This window comes from Alosa sapidissima, chromosome 22, assembly GCF_018492685.1.
Source record: "Alosa sapidissima isolate fAloSap1 chromosome 22, fAloSap1.pri, whole genome shotgun sequence".
Taxonomy (NCBI): Eukaryota; Metazoa; Chordata; class Actinopteri; order Clupeiformes; family Clupeidae; genus Alosa; species Alosa sapidissima.
Genome location: NC_055978.1, coordinates 7,694,774 through 7,705,089, shown reverse-complemented (window position 1 = coordinate 7,705,089; position 10,316 = coordinate 7,694,774).

The window sequence follows — 10,316 nt, the reverse complement described above, 5'->3', positions numbered from 1 at the left end:
TTGTTTAAACTCTCCCTCTCTCCCTTCCTCTCTCCCTCCCTCTTCTCCCTCTATCTTCTGTATATGCACCCCCACCTGCGTCTTCTTCTCCTCTTCTCCCACTCTCTATCCCTCCATCCTGCATCAGAATGTCCTTAGTTTCCCCAGAGTCTGCGCTTGTCCTTACTGTATGTAGAAACATTACAAAGCAGTCCCTTCAACATTATTTTTTTTCTACTTAAAACTTCTTATCGTTGTTGATAAATATATTTTTGCTTAGTTGCTGCTGTTGTTGTTATAAAATGTAATGTACATTTGGATTTTCTCCTCTACAGTAACATTGTTCTTATTCTTGTTCTGTTAGTTTGTTTTAAAGAATTTTAAAGACAGATCAGCACATTGTAGGGAAACTTAGTGTGGAGTTTGCTGGGTGTAAAAAAGAGACACATTCAGATAGAGTGAGTGAGAGAGGGAGAGATTGTAAATAGGGGAGAGGGAGAGTGAGACCGAGAAAGAGAGAGAGAAAGAGAGAGAGGGAAGAGAGTGAGAGTGTGGGTTTGTGTGTGAGAGAGAGAGAGAGAGGAGAGAGAGAGAGGGAAGAGAGTGAGAGTGTGGGTTTGTGTGTGAGAGAGAGAGGAGAGAGAGAGAGGGAAGAGAGTGAGAGTGTGGGTTTGTGTGTGAGAGAGAGAGGAAAGAGAGAGAGAGGGAAGAGAGTGAGTGTGGGTTTGTGTGTGAGAGAGAGAGGAGAGAGAGAGGGAGCGTATATGATGAATATGGAGGCATTGTTCAGCCATGCTTACCTCCACAGGGAACCATCTGCTCCCTGTCAATACATCACCTGCTCGTCTGAGCCGTCACCACGGCAACCCGCGGACCGAGGATTAGGAGAGGCTCTGCCTTTCAAGGGAGGGGCCACAGTCGCCGCGGAGGAGGTTGCCCCTGGTAACCAGAGAGGGGTTTTGGGCTGGGGTGTGTGTGTGTGTGTGTGTGTGTGACGAGGAGGAGTGTTTTCCTCTGCTAGTGAAGGCCCAGGTGTTTTTGTCCCATTGGCTGCTGTTTTGTAAAGGACTGGCATTGGAATGTTTGTGGTGTGTGAGGGGTGGTGTGGTGGGGGTCTCCCTATCACACACACATACACACACTCTCTATCTCTCTCTCAAACACACACACACACGCACACGCACACGCACACGCACACGCACACACACACACACATACACCTAAATAACAGGTACTGTTGCTTAAACAAAGATAGAAAATATTGCTGTTAAATTAAGTAATTCATTGGTGATGAAGGAAATCTCTCCTGTGTGTGTGTGTGTGTGTGTGCGCACGCATGTGCTGTGAAATTGGGTGTTGATAATATGAGTAAACAGCACTGAGAGATTACTATCTTAACTGAGAGTTAGATGTGTGTGTGTGTGTGTGTGTATGTGTGTGTGTGTGTGTGTGTGTGTGTGTGTGTGTGTGTGTGTTGAGGGAATGAATCACAATTGAGAAGGCTGTGGTCGTGCACACAGAACTCTCTTGTGGAAGTACAACAACTATGCTAAGTATTATGCGCGGATGTCATTTTGGGTACAAGTATGTGTACGTTTCTGAAATATTTTTGTAACCATTGTGTATGTATGTGTACGCATGCCTGTGTGTGTTTGTGGGTCATTTGTATGGCTGTATGAAAGTGGTGGAGTGTGTGGTGTGTGGTATGTGTGCGCGCACATGTGTGTGTGTGTATGTGTGTGTGTGTGTGTGTGTGTGTGTGTTTGATCACAGAGTAAACACAGGCTTAGAGGCCTCATGAAAGAGATGAGTGGGTGAACTCACAATAGAGTTGATGAATACATCAGTTAGCACCCCCCGGATGGCAAGAGACCTTCAGTGAATGTGTATGTGTGTGTGTGCATATATGTGTGTGTGTGTGTGTGTGTGCGCGTGTGTGTGTGTGTGCGTGTATGTTTGTGTGTGTGAGAGTGAGTGAGTGTGTGGGTGTACTTTACATCAGATAAATGTGTGTGTGTGTGTGTGTGTGTGTGTGTACATGCACACAGATAGGACACGTCCTCTAGCCAATCAGATTGCTCCTCAGCCAGATGTGTGTAAGTCAGTCTAGGAGTGTGTTAGGCTGACGGCTGAAGTGTGTCTCCGTCTCTGTTGCTTAGTGCGCTCACACTTGAAGTGTCACTGTCCACTGACAGCCACGTCTCCACTAACCGCCAGCAGTAGCCTGAAGCAACCTTACTCTGACTGACACCATGCTTCTGACACATACGGTTTAACTAGCATTGGCCTCTCTGTCTCCCTCGCTTTCTCTCTCTCTCTCCTTCTCTCTCTCTATCATGTATCTCTCTCCCCTCTCCATTTTTCTCTCTCGACAAACCCTTAGCAGTAGCCCTAAAGCAACTTTACTTTGACACCATGCATCTGACACATACGGTTTAAGTAGCATTGGCCTCTCTCTCTTTCTCTCTCTCTCTTTCTGTCATGTCTCTCTCTCCCCTCTCTATTCTTCTCTCTCCATAAACCCTCAACAGTAGCCCTGAAGCAACTTTACTTTGATGCTTTTGGCATCCCCCCCCCCCCCCCACACACTTCCATTCCCCTGCCTCCACATATCCCCACCAGTAGCCCCTAAAGCAGCCTTATTATGTCTCCACACTTCACCACAGGTTCACTTGTATGGGCCTCTCTCTCTCTCTCTCTCTCTCTCTCTCTCTCTCTTCCTCCCTCCATTCCTCTCTCTGTCTCTTTCGACTTCTCCTTTTGCTCTTCCTTTTCCCTCCTGTTTTTTCTTATTCACTTACTTTCATCCATTTGTGTCTGTATCCATGTCCTGCTGCTGAGTCTGGGCATGAACTCCTTGCTGCGTTCCTGTCCAAAGACCCTGTGGTATTCCATTTGTCCAACCGCTGCAGAGCGTATGAAATGTGCTATATAAATAATCCTCATTACCCAAGCGTAGAGCACTTTCTTTCTCTCTATGTTTTTTTTATTTATATTTCTTCTTTATGTATCTATCTCTGTTATCTCACATAAGCCACCCTGATTTGGTCTCACTTAGAGTAGGGAAGTCTAAATCTTCACTCATTACTTCCTGTGGAAATGCCTCTTTCATTATACTAGCGTCCTTAAAGGCCCATACCAGGAACGATATTTATGACGATAACGGCACAAAAAATCGCTCTAGCTAATATGAATGACAATGTCCACAAATAAACTATAAGGATAACGACATAAAGAGCAATATCGTTGGAGATAACTCTCAGAGCAATTTTGAGAATGATAAAAAAAATTTTTAGATGGATTTCAAAATTTTATCAGCCAGTGTGGACACTTTTATTGTTATAGTAACTTTTGCGTTCCTGGTGTGAACGGCCCTTCTTACTGTTGTATTTTATTTGAGCCTTACCAGGAGAGAAGTCGCCTCTGCATCAGATCTATCCCTGATCAGTCCTTGGCTCTGATCTGGCTCTGATATGGCATTTACATGGCTCTGATCTGGCATTTATATGGCTCTGATATGGCTATGATCTGGCATTTATATGGCTCTGATATGGCCCTGATTTTGCATTTGCACAGCTTTGATCTGGCTCTGATCTGATCATCTTAGAGGAGTCATGCCAAAATCCACAATGGATGGGTGCTGGATCCCAGTTCAGCAACACTGAGAGTAGCTGAATGAACCCGCGTACCACAGCCCTCCTCCTATTAACTTGTTTGTCATGTGCAGTGCCCTGCTCAGGTGTGTGTGTGTGTGTGTGTGTGTGTGTGTGTGTGTGTGTGTGTGTGTGCGTAGTGCCCTCTAAATTTACTGGCAAATTCCCTGGTACAGATGAGCAAAAAGAGGTACATAAGTAATTATGTTTTGGTGTAGTTATTTAGTTTCATGGTGAAAGTGAGATGCGCACGCGCACGCACGCACGCACGCACGCACGCACACGCACACACACACACACACACACACACACACACACACACACACACACAGCTTGATGGCCAAGGCCTCATGTGTGTGTGCAGACATTGCTTAATAATGTGGGCCGTGTGTGTTCTTCCTTCCTCATTACCCTCTCCTTCTCTTTCATACACTTCTCTCATGCAACTCTATTCAATGCATCTTGTGCATGTCTATCCTTTTAGTTGTCCTCTCTCTCTCCCTCCCTCCCTCCCTCTCTCTCTCTATCTATCTATCCCCCTTCTATGTGTCTCTCCTTTCATTTCCCCCCGTTTTCTTTTTATATGAATGTCTGACTCTTTCTTGTGTACTCTCTCTCTCTGTCTTTCTCTCTCTCCCCTGTCTCTCTCTGTGTCTCTCTTTCTTTGTGTGAGTGTGATGGGATCCTGGGAGAGGGCCCTGTCACAGCCACGTGGAGCAGGGAAAGAGCATAGGGCCACCAAAGGGTAGGCAGGGGGGACGCAGTGTGTGTGTGTGTGTGTGTGTGTGTGTGTGTGACTTTAGTGAGTATAAAATTCAATTATGTGGTGGGTGAGCGTGTCCAACCCTGTGTGAGCTTGTGTGGAAGTGTGTGTGTGTGTGGGGAGGGGTTATGAAAGAAAGAGAGAAAGAGAGAGAGAGAGAGAGGCAGGGAGAGAGTGCTTGTGAATGAGCAATAGTTTGTGTGTGTGTGTAAGTATTTGTACACAAAGAATAGAGTGCATATCTTCCTTTGTGTGTGTTAGGATAGCTGTCATATTTGCATATGTGTTTTTATTGAGTCTGTGCGTGTGTGTGTGTGTGAGTCTGTATGTGTATATGTGTGTGTATATGTGTGTGTGTGTGTGTGTGTATGTGTTCATGTGTGTGTGTGTGTGTGTGTGTGTGTGTGTATGTATGTGTGTGTGTGTGCATGCGTACGTCTGTGTGTGTGTGTGTGTTCCTAGCGTGCTGTGCAGGGGTTAAGTGGACCAGAAAGCCCTCCTTTATGTCCAGTGAGAACAGTCCATGTGGCTGGCTGCAAGCTCCCTATTCACGGTCGTGTCCTTGCAGCAAGCCACGCTACAAAGACTGCCCAAAGTTTCATTCTCCTCTTCCTGACCCTCTGTCTTTTCTTCACCCCCCCCCTCTCCCTTCCTCGTTCCCTCCTTCCCTCCCCTTCTCTTCCCCCCCTCCTTTCGTCCCTCCATTGCAACCCCTTCTTTTTTCTTCTCCTTTTTTCTCTGACTCTTTCCGTGGCCCCTGTGAGGATACGTGGACAATAGCCCCCATGGAAGGAGTGGGTTAAGATTCTTCAGCACCCCTGCGGCCTTCTGGGAGCACGCACATGTGGAACCTGATGCTCCAATCCCAGGCTGTCAATCACGCGATCGGGAACGATTAATCAATCAAAGTCGACAGTCAATCACTCAGTCCATTTGAGTCGTGAATCAGTGAGAAGGCCATTCAGTCGTTTGTGAAGAAACACACTGTTCCTCTCCCACAAGTTTGTAGATCTTGGTCAAGACCTCTCGTTTGAAGTCTTTCAGAGAAGTTGTCTTGTAATTTAAAGCTACTAGTTGCTATTTGTGTTGTAGTCTTGTGCCCTGTTAGCTTGGTTAGCAGACAGACCTACTCAATTAGAATTGAGAGTCTCTGGAAAAAGTTAATTGACAACTTCCAGCAGTGAAATTAAACTCAAATTGGTGAATTCAGAATAATTCCAGAAATTGTTTACTCAATTCCTAAGAAATACACATCCATGGTAGATTAGCTATTGTATTTGTGTGCCCGTGTTTCACGAATGTGTTGACCTGCAGAGCAAATCCCAAATTTGCTAAAGGTTCATATTTGTAAGTTACTGAGTGAGTGAGTGTGTGTGTGTGTGCATGTATGCATGTGTGCCGTAGGTTCGTATGGGTATTCCCATGCTAGTGCCCCATGGCCCAGTGTCCCTGAAATCCAGGTCTTTAATTGATGTCAGATCTGGTTTTGCCGTTTTGCCTGGTTGCTAAATAGAGAAGGCTCTGTCACTAGATATTATATTAGGCCACTTTATCCATTATAACAGAACAACATAGGACCTCTCATCTTAAGTGGTAGTAGCGGTTAAGGAGCTGTGTTAACATGATCTTTGATAACTGGCATATAAGTTGCTTTGGATAACGTCCGCTAAATGAATAAATGTACATAGGCTGTACTAGACATAGACTGAACGTGGATAAGATAGCTTCAACAACCAAACCATAATGTCAATCCTTCAACCTACTCTTTTCTCTCACATTAATCTTTTGCATTGAGAGTTGTGTGCCTTTATTGCCCACACCTTTCACTGTGTTTTGTTTTCTGAGTTATGTCTATTCCTTCACCTTACCACCACTGCTTTGGAGAGCATGATGTCTATTGTCAATGAATCAAGATGTTACAGGGGTCCGTGACAAGAATGGGCTTCATTGAGTGTCTTGGAAGCGAGCCCTGTGAAAAGTTATTATTCTCCATAACTGACTCGACCGCCAGACTCCCCCACTGTCCAGACTCCCATTCAGGAGGTTTTTTTTTTCTTTCTTTTTTTTATTTGACAGAGAAAAGGGGGTGATTTTTCTAAAGTGCAGTTTTCAAAATGTCACAGCTCACATCTGCTATTGCGGGTTCCAAGAAGAGAACCTCTGTTTGACAGAATGAAAGTGAGTTGGAAGACACACACACTTCCCATAATAAAAAAAATCTGAGCCACACACACACACACACAATTACAGTAGAAAACCTCTCTAAATCACATGTCCACATGCACTCTCTGGCTTGCATGCTCTCTTTCTGTCACACACACACACACACACACACACACACACACACACACACGTCTGAGAATGAACGAACAATTGTCTCTATCTCAATACTAATGATGTCTAGTGATGCAGTGACCCCCACCCCACCCTCTGCCATGGGCTAAGCAGCAGCACACAGACCCCGAATAGCATGTCGGCATTTATAACTAATAGCTCATAATGACACCATAATCTGACTCCTATAGGGGACCAAGACAGACATGAATTTCAAACAATTTCAGACAGCGAGTGTAATGCAGGGAGGGAAATAAGCAATCATATCAAGCTGTTATTTAGTCATTTGTATCTTTTCAGATGCCACTGTCCTCACTTGTTAAGTTTGTGTTTTGGGGTTTTGTTGAGGTGAGAAGAAGAAGAAGAAGAAGAAGAAGAAGAAGAGGAAAGATTAATGGAGGGAAACAGAATGAGAAACGATGATGATGAGAAAAAGATGAAGAATTAGAATTCACATTGCACATTTTAGGGATGCAAGAGCAATTTCATTTCAAATTGTTATCAACTGTTATCATGTCTATATGAAAACACTCTATTCTGCCTTTCCTACTGACTCTTATGCTTTGACAATACTGCCATCTAGTGTCTGAATGTAGTTTTTTCTTTTTTTAAATATATACTCACTTTCAGTAAACCAAATTGTTGTGTTCAATTTCATACTGTAGAATTATATTTATTTGTATATGTATTCATATAGCATAGTCACATATTTCCTGTAGACTGTATACTTTTTAGAAAACATACAATCAATAAAGTAGACTGAAGACATCACCATCTTAGCTGAACAAATACACTTTATGCATCATATTATGTGTTGCTTTTTACCTCCAACTACCTCCAAGTGACCGCGGTCACTCATTTAAAATGTTAAGTAGCCAGTCTGTAGGCTACCCTCATTCATTATGCATCTCGTTATTAGGCTACCGGCATGCCGACTATGAGGGCAGTGTAAAGTGAAAGAAAGAGGCTGCGATCGCACAATCCAGGCTAGGAGGACGAAGTAAACAACTTTATACAAATAACGAATCCCGATTACCACTCCGCTGCTGTCTGGGGCTTTTGCTAAATGCAAATCATGAAATACAAGCCTTACAGTGAAAGACGTAGGCCTCATTCATTCGCAGAAAGCTAGTGTGTTGTGGGCAACAACGACCCAACCTGTAAGAAATCGAAAGGACGTAAGTAGCCTACTCGTTCATTCAACTTTTGACCTATACTCTATATTGACCTTGCAGAAACCACCATCAAATGTTCGATTTTTCAACGACAACCAGGTGAAAGAGACAAATGTAGCCGTTTAGCCCCATAGACCCCCATTGTATTGCACTTATTCGGGATCGCCCCAAGCAGAACTGCAACAGATTTCAGGTAAAATGGAGTTCATAGGGAGTGAACCGGCTCGATCTGATCAAGTCTAACAAGCTCAATCAAGTTGTAGAAGCATCTCAAAGACCATTGATATAAGTAGGATGCAAGGAGTTCAATTGCAAGTGTCATAACAAAGGGTCTGAATACTTATGTAAATTTAATATTTCAGACTTATTTTTTATAAATTTACAAAACACTCCAAACATCAGATTTTTTGTGGAGTGTTGGAGTATTGTGTGTAGATTGAAACATAACAAAATCTGGAAAACTTGAGAGGGTCTGAATACTTTGCGGTTGCACTGTATGTAAAACCCATTTAACACCGGATTTCCCCTAACAAAATCGTTATCTGCAACCTGCTATTTGGTAACAATGCTTATTGTTTATGTGTACATTGGTCATTTTGTTTAGGTTCAAATGGAACCCTTGACAACAATATGCCAAACAAAAAGACCAAATTTCCCTCACGGGATCAAAAGAGTATATACTTAATTCAATTCAAAGCACTTTATTTGTCCCCAAGAGGCAATTTAAAAGGGTGCATTACAGTAGCTTATTCAGTGATTCAAGGGACAAGGGACACAATCAACATGACCAGCACGCATATTATACGATCAACCAACACACATATTTCACAGGCACACTGGACAATCACACAATACACACCACATGCCATCATTCATCACAATTAGTAGTTATAAAAAAATTTGGTAACACTTAATATAAAGTGTTACCAAAATGTTAAAAGTTCTTAAAAGTGCTTCCTTAGTGCTACAATTAAAAAAAAAATGAGTGCATATAGAGGCTATTATGTCCGTCAGTTCTCATTCATAAGCTGGACAGCCCTCGGGATGAAGGTTGCCTTCCTCCTCTGTGTCCGGCAAAGCGGAAAGCGGAGTCTGCGTCCTGAGGGGAGCCACTCAAACTCAGGAAACAGGGTCCTGAATAATCCTGCGTGCTTTACAGTCTGTTGGTCACATAGGGCAGTGAGAGTTCGGACGGGCTGCTCAATGATTTTTGAGCAGACCTTAACCACTTTCAACAGACAGTTTCTGTTTTGCAGGGTGATGGAGTGGAACCAGCTAGTGAAAGAGAAGGTTATTAGGCCTACATTTTCAATGAAAGCATAGTAGAATGTGGTGAGAATGTCTTTGTTTATCCCAATTGACTTCAGCTTCCTAAGTAGGTATTGTCTCTGATGGCATTTTTTAAGGATTTCCTCTGTGTTTGAGGAAAACCTTAGCAGGTTGTCGAAGGCTGTTCCCAGGTATTTGTATACCTCCACCATCTCCACTGGCCCCTGCTGGATGATAGTGGTGACTGCCTCAGCCAACTGTCTCTGTTTGGGTGAGAAGGTTACAATCATGTCCTTGGTTTTGCTTATGTTCAGCTCAAGACAAGACTTTTCGCACCAGACTATAAAGTCCTGCAGGGCTGAGCTGTGATAATATGTATGGCTGGGAGGCAGAGACAGGAGGACTGTGTCTTCAGTAAATTTCACAAAGTGGAAGTTTTGCTGGGTGGATCTGCAGTCGTCAGTGTAGAGGATGAAGAGAAGTGGGGAGAGGACACAGCCTTGTGGAGAGCCAGTGGAGGTGAAGAGGGTGTCGGACAAGGTGTGGTTCACTAGCACCCTCTGTGATCTGTTGGTGAGGAAGTCTATAATCCACAGAGTGAGTTGGTGGTTGAGATGGAAGCGTGTGATGAGCTTCTCAGCCAGAATGTGTGGCTGCATTGTGTTGAAAGCTGATGAGAAGTCTGCAAGCAGAAGTCTGGCTGTGGTGTTGGGTACTTCCAGGTGCTTATGGATGGTGTTTAAGATGAATATTTTTGCGTCATCGCCACCCCTATCAGCCTGGTAAGCAAACTGCAGTATGCACCCTGTATTTTAATGAAGAACATTCATTTATTTACGATACATTATTCAATCACAAAGAAAATTGGGGTCCTTAAATGTTGAATTTCTCGTATTTTTTTTTATTAAGGCATTAAGATCAAGATTATATATATATATATATATATATATATATATATATATATATATATATATATATATATATATATATGCTATAGCTCAAAATCACAAACAGTGGATTAGCTAAGGGTGGTAAGCAAAACACTTCCCAAATAGAATTTATTAACCATTAACATTTATTAACAGTTTGTTCAAAACAACACCAACCCTCATCAGTAGCTTGATCACGATGAGCAAAGGTATC